The sequence below is a fragment of the Biomphalaria glabrata genome, chromosome 12 (genome assembly GCF_947242115.1).
Source record: "Biomphalaria glabrata chromosome 12, xgBioGlab47.1, whole genome shotgun sequence".
Taxonomy (NCBI): domain Eukaryota; kingdom Metazoa; phylum Mollusca; class Gastropoda; family Planorbidae; genus Biomphalaria; species Biomphalaria glabrata.
Window position 1 is genome coordinate 16,350,988 of NC_074722.1, and position 15,944 is coordinate 16,366,931.

The window sequence follows — 15,944 nt, forward strand, 5'->3', positions numbered from 1 at the left end:
GAGACATGGACAGGAAACAACTAAGACTTCTTGAGTGCTTTCACCAAAGATTTTTGCGCTCCATCATGGACATACGGTGGCAAGACCGCACTACAAACAGCGATGTCCTTGCGAACGGCGGTATGGAGTCACAGTAGGCTATAGACGGACGTAACAGAGGCGCCCCACGGAAACGCTTCAAAGACCAGCTTAGGCGTCAACTTTCCTTGGCTGACATATAAGAGAGCACCTGGTTGCAGGCGGCCTCAGAACGAGACAGCTGGAGGTCACTCACAAAGGCCGCGGGATACACATTTGAGACCAAAAGAAAATCCGCTGCCTTGGACAAACACAGACGGCGAAAAGAAAATCTAAATCGACCACCTGCGGACAATGATTATGCTTGCTCTGGATGTGGCTGGGGCTGGGCAGCCACGGGAAATACTGCATTCCTCACTAATCTTCCGACTCGAAGACACGCCTTACTATTAGAGTCTGGACTAGAAGTACACACCAGTTATGCTTGTTGATTTGTTCCCAGGCCTTATATTGTATAATATGACCGGAACACACTCTTTAAAAAAAAATGTAATAAACAGGCCACACTTAAACGATCAACCTATAACGTACTATTTTTTTAGCCCGTGATTAGTGTATCTGTAACAATGAAATTTTACGGCCCGCTCTTTTTTTTTCCTAAGCTCTCTGAAACCCCTATTTTTATTTTAGCCCGTGCTGGCGTGCATCGGGATCTCTCCGACATAGACTTTTGACTTGATCTGGAAAAACCCATATTCATAATGCGTCCCCGACACATTGGCCTACACGCACTCATATTTTATAATTGGCCCGTTAAATTAATTCTAATAGAATACTAGAACGTTCGCTTAAATTCTCATTTCCTTCGCACACTCTATGACTTTGCTTCGGCTACTCAATTCGATGTAGGCCTATTATAAGGCCTAGGCCCTATATATATCGACAGTGACCCCCCTACTCCTATTGGTTAGGTTTTTTTCTTTTGCAACTTTTGCAAGCAATTTTTCGGCTTAGACACCGATTTACATTTCTTCATATCATCAGTTGGCCTAGAGAATTTTAAAAGATGAACTCTCTGAATGCCCAAATTGAATGCCAAATTCAGTTCCCCTTTCCGGAGGACTCCAGCTACCCGTCGCCTCAGCATATGGCGCCTCCGTGGAAACGTCTAGTAGTGGAACTAGATAGGCTAAGTACGAGTAGCGAACCAGGCCCTTGCGGGATTTTTTTTTTTTTATTTCACTCGGGGTAGGGATGGAACAAATAGCACGCACCGCCGTTCCACAAAGGGGGCCGTCATCAGTGACCGGATTGGCTGGAGTGGCGGTCTCTGTAAGGAACAGTGGTGGTAACATTATAGGAATATGAGACAAGCTCCCAATGGTCAGCATGCTCCTGACATTATAGCGTGTGGACTAATAGTATCGGGGGCGGTGGTGTACGTGGTACGGTCCACTTTTGCCCAGTCATTATGGCCGCTACTACTTGGAGCTCTCAGACAGGACACGGGGTGGGTAACCCCATGTCCAGGCCTGGTTGCTGGATAAAAGTCTTTGTAACGATCAACTGGATAACGGCGCCCTTGCAGGCACCGATTCACTACTGGGACTTCATTGAACGTTCCCCTTTCTACATTTATTTTGGTGTTTTGTTCTCAAATCAAAAAGAAATATCAAGTTGGTTTTATTTATTGTAATCGTTTATCTCACCCATATGTAGACTTAGAAAAAAAGAAAAAAAAATCTTTAAAATAACGAAAATTGTGTAATTTTTTGAAATGCTTTTAGGGAAATACCGAAAATAAAAGAGAAGGGTTTGTTAGAAAGCTTGCGGTTTTTCGCGACTAACGGTCCCAAGGTTGCGATTCTGTAAAAAAAACAACAACAAAAAAAAAAAAAAAAAAAACCCAAAAAAACAAAAAACGCCCTTAGTGAGCATCTATAGTGGCACAAGGAACCTATATGGGTACTGTTGGACCACAAGTAGCCTAGTCCTTCTATGCTGTGCATACCGGCGTTGCAATCCATCGCTTTTTGTAGTGCGGTCTAGCCACCGTATGTCCATGATGGATCGCAAGCATCTTTGGCCAAAGCGTTCAAGTAGTCTTAGTTGCTTTCTGTATAATACCCCTGACTACAAAAAATCAGTGTCTACCAACTTACCAAGCAGTGTTTCTCTAAGAGTCTAAACCCTTTCTAAATAAATAAATGATGAAATAGAAAAAGGCGAATCTCCGCAATAGTGTACTTTGAATCTAGATCTAGATGTGTATATATGCAAGTGGTCTGATGTGTTATTTCTTGTTTACATTAATCATATCTAGACTAGACTTATTATTTATTGTTAGAGTTTAGAGTGATTAGAGCTAAGCTAGAATCTAGATCTTTAGAATAGATCTTATTTTTTTTTATTTTAAAAATCTAATTAATTTAAAAGCAAGTAGACTCCGAGATCTAGATGTCTAATTAGCGGCTGTTCAATTCTTCAAGTAAGTAACTTACTAGATTCTAAGTTTATGTAAAGTTTGTAATTAATAATTTAATTGTTATTCATTTAAATTCATGATTGTTTGTAATTGAACTATTATAGTAAGCACTTACTAGATCACTCACTAGAATAGGGGAATAGGCGATAGCCTATCTATCCTTACCTATACTTAATTATACTATAATTATAGACAGTCTATAAATGGTATAAATTTATAAATATACTGTAACTGAGGACTGAGCCTATACTGGCTATCTATACCTAGGGCCTAGGGCTAGGCCTAGGCTATAGACTAGTATAGGCTGCTATAATAATAGGCTGTAGCAATAGTTGCCAATAGACATACATGATACATCATACACAACATAGATCTAGAATCTAGGCTAGAGTCTAGACTACTAACTACTAGAGTGTCACTAGACTGTAGACTTCACTACTAGTCTAGAGTAATCACTCAGTTACAGTACAGTAATCTAGACTGAGAAGACTCTCTAGTAATATTATAATAATATATACTAATGACTAATTACTATGTAAGTATCTGAGTATGTGTATCAAGTGTATGTATATTTTATTAAATAATATTTAATTGGGTGGCTGCCTGGTCCTGTGGTTTGCGCGCTGGACTGTCGTTTGGATTTATTGAGGGTACAAACCCTGCCCGCTCCCATCCCCCGTCGTCCTGTGAGAGGTTTGGACTAGGAAGTAAACTATATTCACATAGAATGATACATATCATCTTCAGACTTCTAGTTCACATACAATGATACATATCATCTTCAGACTTCTAATTCACATAGAATGATACATATCAAGTTCACACATCCAGCTCACCTATAATGATACATATCATCTTCAGACTTCTAATTCACATAGAATGATACATATCATCTTCAGACTTCTCGTTCACATACAATGATACATATCATCTTCAGACTTCTAATTCACATACAATGATACATATCATGTTCACACATCCAGTTCACCTATAATGAACATCCGAAACATGTAAAACAAAGCAAAAACAATATTACTATATAATATATAAATATATATTATATATTATATAGTTTATAGAGAAAAAAAAGTAGATCTATAACCAAATTTACTTTACTAGTAACTAGATCTAGAATCTAGACTATTAGATAGACTTTGTCACTATGTCGTGACTATGTGATTATACTGTGAGTGTGACTTGACTATACTTAGTTATAGCCTTAGCCTTAATTGCCCTTAGTAGGCCCTATACTTTAATACTAGATCTAGATCTATACATGATAGAGTTCATAGACATAGATCTTCCATGTATGCTGAGCCCAAACAAACAACTAGTTTATATCTTAAAATAAAAAAAATCACTCTCAATTAATGTATTCATATTATTATTATTATTATTATTATTATAGTTGTAGCCTTATTATTATCAATATTCAATACAATCAATATTATTAATTATTAGAACTAACTTTATTTATCAATATTCAATACAATCAATATTATTAATTATTAGAACTAACTTTATTTAGTTTATAACTTATAACGTATAGAGTATAGATCTAAGTATATAGACTATGTGACTATATAGATCTAGATATAGTAGTATAGTCTATTATTAGTATTAATTATACTATAATCTAGGTCTAGAGTCTAGAAAGTAGGCCTACTAGTTGTAGAATAACTAGAGATCCAGATTGTAGTAGATTCTATATCTAGACATAGAGATCTAGTAGATCTACATTTCATCTAATATGATCTAGAATTCTAGACTTTAGAAACTACAAAAACTTAAAATTGAATAAGTGTCGTAAACTTTTAATTTACTTTATAAATCACAACGAATAACTATTAACTCAATCGAGATCTATTAGTTTTTTAGTATTAAGGCCTAATATTATAAGTTGAATAAGTATAGGCATAGGTCTAGAACTCTAGATGACTAGACTCTGGAGTCTAGATAAGTCAAGACTCTAGTGTCTAGTCTAGTCTAGATCTAGACTTATCTAGTGAATTCTAGTCTAGATCTAGATTTCTGTATTTCTGACTCTCTGTGGCATTTTACATCTCGAGAGACTATCTTTTCCCTTTGCAACTTCTTGATGCACAGCTACGGTCAAAGGTTGGCCATATTTAATCACCAGGCACCGTTGCATTTTCACCCTTCTTTCTACTAATGTTTAGTATGGCATCTGCAATTAGAATCCTGCCTTTATGTTGGCTTTATTGGCTTTACATATATATGGATCTATCCAGTGCCATGTTTTCCCAGCTGCTAGTGTCAATTTTGAGACTATAATTATACTCTATAGAATCTATCTATTATTAGATCTAGATCTTTAGTATTTGATAATTAATATTATAATAATATAAAATATAGATATATAGTTAATTCTAGTTATATTTATAGATGTAATTCTATCTTATCATTCTAAACAAACCGGCAAAGCCTCTAAACTAAATTTAACTAAGCCTAGAGTATACTTATCAATATTTATACTGTTCATACTCATAGGTCTAGATCTAGTTCTAGAACTGAATATATTTAATATTGAATATAGTGTAACAAAACCTAAGGAAGGCAACTCAACAAGGACAGGTGTTTATTTACAGGACATCACTAGCACATAGCTTCTTCACAAGCCCTAGACTTGGGCTGAACTCCATTGTTTCTCTCTAATATCAAACATTAATCTCTAGCCTAGTTCCTCACAATGCACAACTTGGAGTGTAACTTCTGCACTAACTTGAATAGTGGTATGCAAGGCAAGGTTATAACATTGCTCTCTTCTTTAGGAGTGTTTGGGACTATTGAGCTTTGAGTTTCCTTCATAGCTATTTGCAGATAGGCAGAGGTCTTAAAAGTCCCCAGCAACAGGCTTAGATGCAGACCCAATGTTGTCTAGATCTGTCTTGCTCAGTAGACTTGATTTCCACTTTTGATATTATATGATTTTGGCTTAAAATGTATTGAAACTGTTCCTCTCATCAAGGCTGCAGGACACACTTTTGTGGCCTAAGGAAAAGCCCTTGTAAAAGATAGGCACAGAAAAAAACTTATAGAGACCCATGTCAGACAATTAGTTTGTCTGCTTTAGATGTCACAAAATATGCTGGTCACAACTGGGTGAAACACTCATCTTAAATCTGGGGAATCAAAGACATTTCCATTAGTTTATATATCTTTTAGTAACAAGACTTAGAACTAGTTAAAAACAAGGTTACAAAGACAGTTTGTGTGGAAACACAAACTCAAAATCGGCCCCCTAATTGGTCCACCCAGGAGGGTAAAAAGGCCGGTTAGCAATATTTTCAGAAAGAACTTCAGCATTAAATTCTATCAAAGACAAATGACAGAGAGGAATGGAGAAAGAAGGTTGACAGATCATGTGTGGTGCCCCAGCGGTCCAGCAGACCAAAGGATAAGTGAAAGTGAATGTCAAATTAAATGCGAACCTTTCCTAACTGATGTCTTATAATGAATATTTAATTGACCTAATTGTTTTGTAAAGGGTCAATCTCTTATTCAAATCCTCAAAAAAAAAAAAAAGAAAAAAAAACATTTTTGTAAAAAAAATAAATTCCTTTCATTGTAGTGCAACACTGCAGTTCACGAGATAATATGAAAACCTATTTATTAATTCTTGTTTTAAATTATGTCCAACTTATATGCATACTAAATAGCTTTTTTTCTCTTAAAAAAAGTAAACATTATTAATGGGTAAACTTAGTAGTTAGTAGGACAGAACTTGCATAATGTAGCAATAAAAATGTAAAAAAAAAAATGATTTTTTAACAAAAAGTCTAAAACCATTTGCATAAATGTGTTAAAAATATGGTAAATGGATATCCCCCCTACTAAAGAGCCTTGCATATTTGCTACTATTAATAGTGAATAGTTGTAAAAGTGGTGTATATTTATGAAAAAACTGCTTGCATAAGTGATTTAAAAAATTAGATTTTTCGCTTTTAGAAAAGAAAAAAGAAGCAGTTGCATCAGAACTTTGAATGGACTAAAATATTATGATGTCAGATTTTTACTATCTTTTCTAGTTTACGAGATCTAAACGGGATGGACAGACATTTCACACAAAACTAATAGCATCTTTTCCCCTTTCGGGGGCCGCTAAAAAAAGAGTGATATATAACTAACTCTAATTCTAATCTAGAGGAAACTCAAAACACAATTTGAATTTAATCTTAAATGAAATTTCAATTTAGCTATTTTTGAAGTAGTCACAAAACTACCTCATTTTGCAATTTAATTTGGGGAAAATATTTACAGACTTAGTCATACAAACAATCAAATCTAAAGAACAAAATAGGTCAGCTTGGATTGCATACAACTTCATAATCCACATAGAAATAATGAACCCACACAGTATTCTAGGTTAAAAATAGTTAGAATACACAATAGAAGTCTATTTTAAAAAAATCCACTGAAAAAAATTCAATATCAGTCTATAAACATAAGAACTGTGAGAGTTTACAATTTTTGCTACTTATTCTGTCTAGACCGCACTTCTAGTATACTTACAATGATACATATTACCTTCAGACTTCTAGTTCACATTTAATGATACATATCATCTTCAGACTTCTAGTTCACATACAATGATACATATCATGTTCACACATCCAGTTCACCTATAATGATACATATCATCTTCAGACTTCTAGTTCACATACAATGATACATAGCATCTTCAGACTTCTAGTTCACATACAATGATACATAGCATCTTCAGACTTCTAGTTCACATTTAATGATACATATCATCTTCAGACTTCTAGTTCACATACAATGATACATATCATCTTCAGACTTCTAGTTCACATTTAATGATACATATCACCTTCAGACTTCTAGTTCACATACAATGATACATATCATCTTCAGACTTCTAGTTCACATTTAATGATACATATCATCTTCAGACTTCTAGTTCACATTTAATGATACATATCACCTTCAGACTTCTAGTTCACATTTAATGATACATATCATCTTCAGACTTCTAGTTCACATTTAATGATACATATCATCTTCAGACTTCTAGTTCACATTTAATGATACATATCACCTTCAGACTTCTAGTTCACATTTAATGATACATATCATCTTCAGACTTCTAGTTCACATTTAATGATACATATCATCTTCAGACTTCTAGTTCACATTTAATGATACATATCACCTTCAGACTTCTATTTTACATTTAATGATACATATCATCTTCAGACTTCTAGTTCACATTTAATGATACATATCATCTTCAGACTTCTAGTTCACATTTAATGATACATATCATCTTCAGACTTCTAGTTCACATTTAATGATACATATCATCTTCAGACTTATAGTTCACATACAATGATACATATCATCTTCAGACTTCTAGTTCACATTTAATGATACATATCATCTTCAGACTTATAGTTCACATACAATGATACATATCATCTTCAGACTTATAGTTCACATTTAATGATACATATCACCTTCAGACTTCTAGTTCACATACAATGATACATATCATCTTCAGACTTCTAGTTCACATTTAATGATACATATCATCTTCAGACTTCTAGTTCACATTTAATGATACATATCATCTTCAGACTTCTAGTTCACATTTAATGATACATAGCATCTTCAGACTTCTAGTTCACATACAATGATACATAGCATCTTCAGACTTCTAGTTCACATACAATGATACATATCACCTTCAGACTTCTAGTTCACATACAATGATACATATCACCTTCAGACTTCTAGTTCACATACAATGATACATATCATCTTCAGACTTCTAGTTCACATACAATGATACATATCACCTTCAGACTTCTAGTTCACATACAATGATACATATCACCTTCAGACTTCTAGTTCACATACAATGATACATATCATCTTCAGACTTCTAGTTCACATTTAATGATACATATCATCTTCAGACTTCTAGTTCACATTTAATGATACATATCATCTTCAGACTTCTAGTTCACATTTAATGATACATATCATCTTCAGACTTCTAGTTCACATACAATGATACATATCATCTTCAGACTTCTAATTCACATAGAATGATACATATCATGTTCACACATCCAGTTCACCTATAATGATACATATCATCTTCAGACTTCTAGTTCACATTTAATGATACATATCATCTTCAGACTTCTAGTTCACATACAATGATACATATCATCTTCAGACTTCTAGTTCACATTTAATGATACATATCATCTTCAGACTTCTAGTTCACATACAATGATACATATCATCTTCAGACTTCTAGTTCACATTTAATGATACATATCATCTTCAGACTTATAGTTCACATACAATGATACATATCATCTTCAGACTTCTAGTTCACATACAATGATACATATCATCTTCAGACTTCTAATTCACATAGAATGATACATATCATGTTCACACATCCAGTTCACCTATAATGATACATATCATCTTCAGACTTCTAATTCACATAGAATGATACAAATCATCTTCAGACTTCTAGTTCACATACAATGATACATATCATCTTCAGACTTCTAATTCACATAGAATGATACATATCATGTTCACACATCCAGTTCACCTATAATGATACATATCATCTTCAGACTTCTAATTCACATAGAATGATACATATCATCTTCAGACTTCTAGTTCACATACAATGATACATATCATCTTCAGACTTCTAATTCACATAGAATGATACATATCATGTTCACACATCCAGTTCACATATAATGATACATATCTTCAGACTTCTAGTTCACATACAATGATACATATTCTCTTCAGACTTCTAGTTCACATACAATGATACATATCATCTTCAGACTTCTAATTCACCTATAATGATACATATCATCTTCAGACTTCTAGTTCACATACAATGATACATATCACCTTCAGACTTCTAATTCACATAGAATGATACATATCATGTTCACACATCCAGTTCACCTATAATGATACATATCATATTCAGACTTCTAGTTCACAAACAATGATACATATCATATTCAGACTTCTAGTTCACAAACAATGATACATATCATCTTCAGACTTCTAATTCACATAGAATGATACATATCATGTTCACACATCCAGTTCACCTATAATGATACATATCATCTTCAGACTTCTAGTTCACATACAATGATACATATCACCTTCAGACTTCTAATTCACATAGAATGATACATATCACCTTCAGACTTCTAATTCACATAGAATGATACATAATCATGTTCACACATCCAGTTCACCTATAATGATGCATATCCTCTACACACCTTTATTTTACCTATAATGATACATATCACCTTCAGACTTCTAATTCACATAAAATGACACCAAAAACAAACAATATACCAAATCGTTTAGAAATCAAACTTAATGTGGGGCGGGGCTAGTGGGGCGTGTTCATCGATTCATCACCAGTGGCAAGTGAATCACACAGGCAGACATGCGCCGATCTAATTGATCTCAAGAATGAATATTTTTGCTGTGTTCCCCGCGAGCTGGTCTCTAGACACATACACACACATGCGATGCAGACACACCTAGCCACAGATGGACGCCTCGTAGTTTGTTTTTGAAGTGCAAAGGACAGCGTGACGTGCTGTGTATTATTTAATGCATTCGTTATTCAATGGTATGTGGAGATAACCTCCTAAAGGAATTTCTCCGGCCATTGTTATCTTGCGATGTTATTGGTGTGTGTTATTTTTTGTTCAGTTGTTTACATTCGAATAACAACTTCTGTACTACTGCTAGAGATCTAGATCTAGATCGCGTGTAGATCTAGATAGAGATTTTGTCCATATATAAACATAGATCTTTCTTATATCAAGTAAGTGAGCTCTCGTTAATTAGACAACTATTTAATATGCAATCACTCCCCCACCCAAATCAAAACAAAGTTCAATATAGTTTTATCTATTGTTGAAAAGTGAAGGAATGATGCAGAAAACATACACTAACGCTATACCAGCGATGTACGTTCGTCTTTATACCGAGTGCCTGGTATTAAGGGAATTCAGCAAAAGACACATCAAAGGTCTTGTAGACCAGTGACATGGCTTCTATCTTCAAGTCTCATCCAGTTTAATTCCAGTACATTCTATGATGTGCTCTTCTCATTGTTACCCTGCTTCGTTACAATTTTCCTGGGTTTGTAACGTGTAAGACGGTCTAAGTAAATTCATTTTTAAAAATGTCAGACTCTGAAAGAATTCTTTTACTTATATAGCTCTATGGTTTAGTCTTTTTTTCTACTCCAACTTTCTACTAGCAAAAAAAAAAACAAAAACAAAAAACAACAAACAAATAAACAATTAAAATGAAGCAATTATAAAAAAAAATCGATTGCCATAAGACACTGTAACAATTCGGGTGTTGAACACAAATATATGGCGGGGAAAAGGGGGGGGGGGTGAGGAAATAGAATGTTCCTTCATATGCTTTAACTTTTAGTTCAGTCTTTCCGCCTTTCTTTAGTTGACCTACGTTCTGTTTGATCTTTCTTTAGTTGACCTACGTCCTGTTTGATCTTTCTTTAGTTGACCTACGTTCTGTTTGATCTTTCTTTAGTTGACCTACGTCCTGTTTGATCTTTCTTTAGTTGACATATGTTCTGTTTGATCTTTCTTTAGTTGACCTACGTTCTGTTTGATCTTTCTTTAGTTGACCTACGTCCTGTTTGATCTTTCTTTAGTTGACCTACGTTCTGTTTGATCTTTCTTGAGTTGACCTACGTTCTGTTTGATCTTTCTTTAGTTGACCTACGTCCTGTTTGATCTTTCTTTAGTTGACCTTCGTTCTGTTTGATCTTTCTTTAGTTGACCTATGTTCATTTTCACCTTTTTTTTCATTGTATGTTTGTTTTTAATAAAAAAAACTTTCTTTAATATTTCTTTTATTGACTTGATTTTCCATTTTTCTTTTGTTGACCTGCATGTCTTTTGGAAAGGATACAATGTCTACTCCTACATGTTAATTAAAGACTTAAAACTACACTAAGGCATAGGTTTTCCTGATTATTCCAGGGTACCATTTTCTTTCTATAATGACAATAGGAAAGTAAAAAAGAAAGCACTTATGTGAATTTATCTTAGCATTTGGACTGGGAAATTTGCCGTTATTTGTGTCTAAGTCCAGAATTTCAATGACTTGTCTAATGGTGTGACTCTAGTCTAGACAAATGTGAACATTCATTTCTTAGAAACCCCAACAACTCTATTTTTCGTCACTTCTAGTTTCTTTTAGGTGTGTGTGTGTGTGGGGGGGGGGCTAATGAAGGACGTATATTCTAATATGGGTCACCCCCAACACAAACGGAACAAGTTTGGGTGTGGAGCAAATGTCTGTGTTATTCCCAAAATGTACATTCTTTAGCATAAGGCTTATGTTGCTGTTGTGATTGTAACAAGTTATCAGTGTTGGTAGAGGTGGTTGGTGAATCTCTCAGGACTTTGTGATAATAATGGCTCTCACCGTACCACGTGACTCCGGCAGTGACAAACTAGAAATATTGATTGTGTAAGCAAACAACGGGGTGGGTGTATCTGTGGACATCTGTTGCATGCTGGAAGTGGGGTCGTCGATGAGATGATTGACTAGGTCGTGTCAACCTTAGGTTACTCTCTCTGAATAGAGTAAGTTATCTCTCGCCATTGTTGGTCTGGTCAAATGAGGAGTTTCTAGACCCCCTCCCCACTTCTGTCACCTCCATTCTTTTTCACAATCTCCTCTTCTATTAGTTTGCTTTCAACGATCAATGATTGCTTGGGGCCTGATGGCGGTGAAGAAGGACCGTAGGAAGAAAAAAAAAAGTGTGAAGGGTTAATTACTTCTTTCCAGGCTGACAAACCAATTTGATATGCGCCTTTAATAAGTGACTTACAACATGTCTTTGTTTACGCTTTCATTTATAACAATGTATTCAAAGTGCGATGTGCGCATGCTGTGTTGGTTTAATGTGGATGTGTCGCTTGGAGGCATAACCCGCTCAGTTACCCATCAAGGTGGCTATAGTTCGAATCCCGACTCGAACTGAGCTGTGTGTATACAAACAGCCTGAGGTCAGCACGGAAACCTACTCCCAGTTCCATCCTCTCCCCACAAGTCCACACAAAATAGATAGGACTAAATGTAATTTGTAATTAAACAGCTTTCTTCATTACACATTTAGTTGAGAGACGGAGTTATGATGATACGTTAAGACCAAATTCCAATTCTTGAGGGGAAAAAAAACTTTGAGAAAATACGTTAAAATTGTGAAAATGGCTGACTACAAAGAAACACTTGAGCTGATTGCGGGAATTCCCGCTGAAGCCGTGTAAAGAAACCAACGTTAGCCAAATTTAATTTTCAAATGATAATGCATGTATTTTGAAACATTATTTGTAACGGTCAAACCAGAGTTTTCACTGTGTGGCCAATTAAGTATTTATTTTTATTTTCCAAAGATATACATAATCTGTCGAATTTCTAAGAAAATCGTTATAGCTGTTTTCGAAAAACCCGTCCATCCAGTTTCCATCTTTTTGAACCCATGAAGAGAATGCAATTGTAAACAAAAAATATGGTTAAATGAAATAATCGATCTTTCTCCCCGTTAGTCGAGTGGATCACTAAAGCCCAACGCTTACTGAGTGCTATGACGGGATCACTAAAGCCCAACTCTTACTGAGTGCTATGACGGGATCACTAAAGCCCAACTCTTACTGAGTGCTATGACGGGATCACTAAAGCCCAACTCTTACTGAGTGCTATGACGGGATCACTAAAGCCCAACTCTTACTGAGTGCTATGACGGGATCACTAAAGCCCAATTCTTACTGAGTGCTATGACGGGATCACTAAAGCCCAATTCTTACTGAGTGCTATGACGGGATCACTAAAGCCCAATTCTTACTGAGTGCTATGACGGGATCACTAAAGCCCAATTCTTACTGAGTGCTATGACGGGATCACTAAAGCCCAATTCTTACTGAGTGCTATGACGGGATCACTAAAGCCCAATTCTTACTGAGTGCTATGACGGGATCACTAAAGCCCAACTCTTACTGAGTGCTATGACGGGATCACTAAAGCCCAATTCTTACTGAGTGCTATGACGGGATCACTAAAGCCCAATTCTTACTGAGTGCTATGACGGGATCACTAAAGCCCAATTCTTACTGAGTGCTATGACAGAAGCTTTAAATACGGTTTTAGTAAGTGTCCACTGATTGTTTATTTGGTCTAATTAATGGTATTGAGAACCATTACATTGTAAATATAGACTTATGATGTTTTTTCTTTTTTTGGTTTGTCTGTTTCTTTCGTTGGGCACTGATCTATAAATCTATGGCATAGGTCACTTACAACAAAACGGTAGTTAGAGGTCTAGTGAGATTCAATTAAGCCACTTTCCATACACCAGGAGAGACTCTAGTCCTGTTGATCGAGCCAATTTAAATGGGACTATCGATTAGACTAAGACATTAGGAACTAGAAGACATTATACAGTTTTATGGGGGAATAATTGGTGAGACTGAAAGAAGGCTGGAAAGAAGTGTTTTAATCCACTGATAGCAGACGGTTGGCCCCAAGTTGTGATGAAAGAACTAGGTTGAGGTCTAATTGTTAACATCCAATGAGATTCTTGGATTGGGATGCAGGTTGGGATAGCTTTGTTTTCTCACCCTAATGTGGCTGGAAGGATTATCTGCGGAGTAGTTCCTTTTCTGAGTAAGTTCCTTCAAAAACGTCTGTCATCTTGAGTAGCCTAAGTGTGTTTATGTGAGTGTGTGCTTGTCTTAGTCTTTGACTACGAATATGAACATATTATTTTGTCCGTGAAGGGAACATAGGTATTCTGGAAAATATGTTTCAACACATGTATTACAAATAAAATAATTATACCGATGACTGTCCAGACTGAGGCTCTAGTTTTAGCTCATGAATGTTGTTTCTATAAATATAGATTTTGTTCACTAGTGGTTATGATGTGTTCTGAGATGATTCATTTACCTTATCACATAATCAGCGATTATTAACGGCAGTTTGTGCACGTGTCTTGAGTCTATATATATATGATAGAGATAACACGACAGAGCACGTGTCTTGAGTCTCTCTCTATGATAGAGATAACACGACAGAGCTCCTATCTTGATATTAGTCAAGAGGGATGTCTTCACATTGTTGTGCCATGGTACTCCTAGTAGGCCAGTTTATGTGTCTGTGGCCAGACATGATCGAAGGGTCTTTGGTCCATTTCACTAACAAAACAATGTTATAGTCCTTGTTTCAATTATTTGCTGTCTAAAATGTTTTTATAAGGAACGCAGAAGGATTCTCGCACATTCATTGCAGTGACCTGCACATTGCAGGAGATATGTGGCAAGGCAGTAGAACCTTGTTGATGTGTTTCTGTTTTGTTTTTTTTTTCTTCAGAGATCACGATATCTTAAATAATTACGACTAACTGAAAACTACACTTGTTCATGTTACATTAAGGACTCTCTGTGAAACTTTTGAGAATCACTGCTTATGGTCACTAATCGTGTTAGCTGTATCTTTTTGTTCGTACGCTAAATGGGGCTGTGTCCATAGAGGCCACAATACAAATGAAAACTTCACCTAAATTAAAACTTCTCTCCCCTTGTCAAATTTGTGCGTAGGGGGAAGGAAGTCAACGTTTGTAAGCAAACTAAGGAACTGAATGTGGCAAAAGTTTAGCGTAGCAATTCGAATTAGTTTGTTTGAAAAATGAACAGATTGTTTGGGTTAGGGTTGTCTGCCTGGCTGTCTGTGCATAGACCTAGCTTTCATGCCTGTATTTCAACTGTATCTCATCCTTTTTGACTGCCCAGGTATGAGAAGTCGCGCGCTCTTTGAGTATGTCTTACGTGCATTGTATTGGTCTTTGGAAGAGGATTTGAACCTCTCTAAGCTTGACTCAGAGTTTAATAATGAAGAGGATTTGAACCTCTCTAAGCTTGACTCAGAGTTTAATGAAGAGGATTTGAACCTCTCTAAGCTTGACTCAGAGTTTAATGAAGAGGATTTGAACCTCTCTAAGCTTGACTCAGAGTTTAATAATGAAGAGGATTTGAACCTCTCTAAGCTTGACCCATAGTTTAATAATGAAGAGGATTTGAACCTCTCTAAGCTTGACCCAGAGTTTAATAATGAAGAGGATTTGAACCTCTCTAAGCTTGACTCAGAGTTTAATAATGAAGAGGATTTGAACCTTTCTAAGCTTGACACAGAGTTAATAATGAAGAGGATTTGAACCTTTCTAAGCTTGACCCAGAGTTTAATAATGAAGAGGATTTGAACCTCTTTAAGCTTGACTCAGAGTTTAATAATGAAGAGGATGAAGTTTGTTATTTTATCTACTTATTTTATTTTTTTG

At 35.5% G+C, this 15,944-nt stretch overlaps 1 protein-coding gene and 1 long non-coding RNA gene across 5 annotated transcripts in view; one reads left to right on the top strand and one right to left on the bottom strand.

The window, feature by feature from the left end:
• The first annotated feature begins 2,333 nt into the window (after nt 1–2,333).
• The window catches only part of LOC106071414 (uncharacterized), a 58,232-nt gene continuing 44,621 nt past the window's right edge, over nt 2,334–15,944 (top strand). For 2 of the 4 annotated variants that reach the window (XM_056005144.1, XM_056005150.1), the window contains exon 1: nt 2,335–2,506. The gene's annotated coding sequence lies outside the window, so the exon portion shown is untranslated. Of the gene's footprint in view, nt 2,507–10,250; nt 10,392–15,944 lie in introns of those variants that run through there. The other 2 variants (XM_056005149.1, XM_056005147.1) reach the window with 2 other exon arrangements.
• LOC106053850 (uncharacterized) lies at nt 5,088–9,939 on the bottom strand. Its single transcript, XR_001215322.2, has 2 exons — nt 9,805–9,939; nt 5,088–5,646 (listed from the first exon to the last, which is right to left on the bottom strand). It is a non-coding gene; the product is annotated as an uncharacterized LOC106053850 (long non-coding RNA).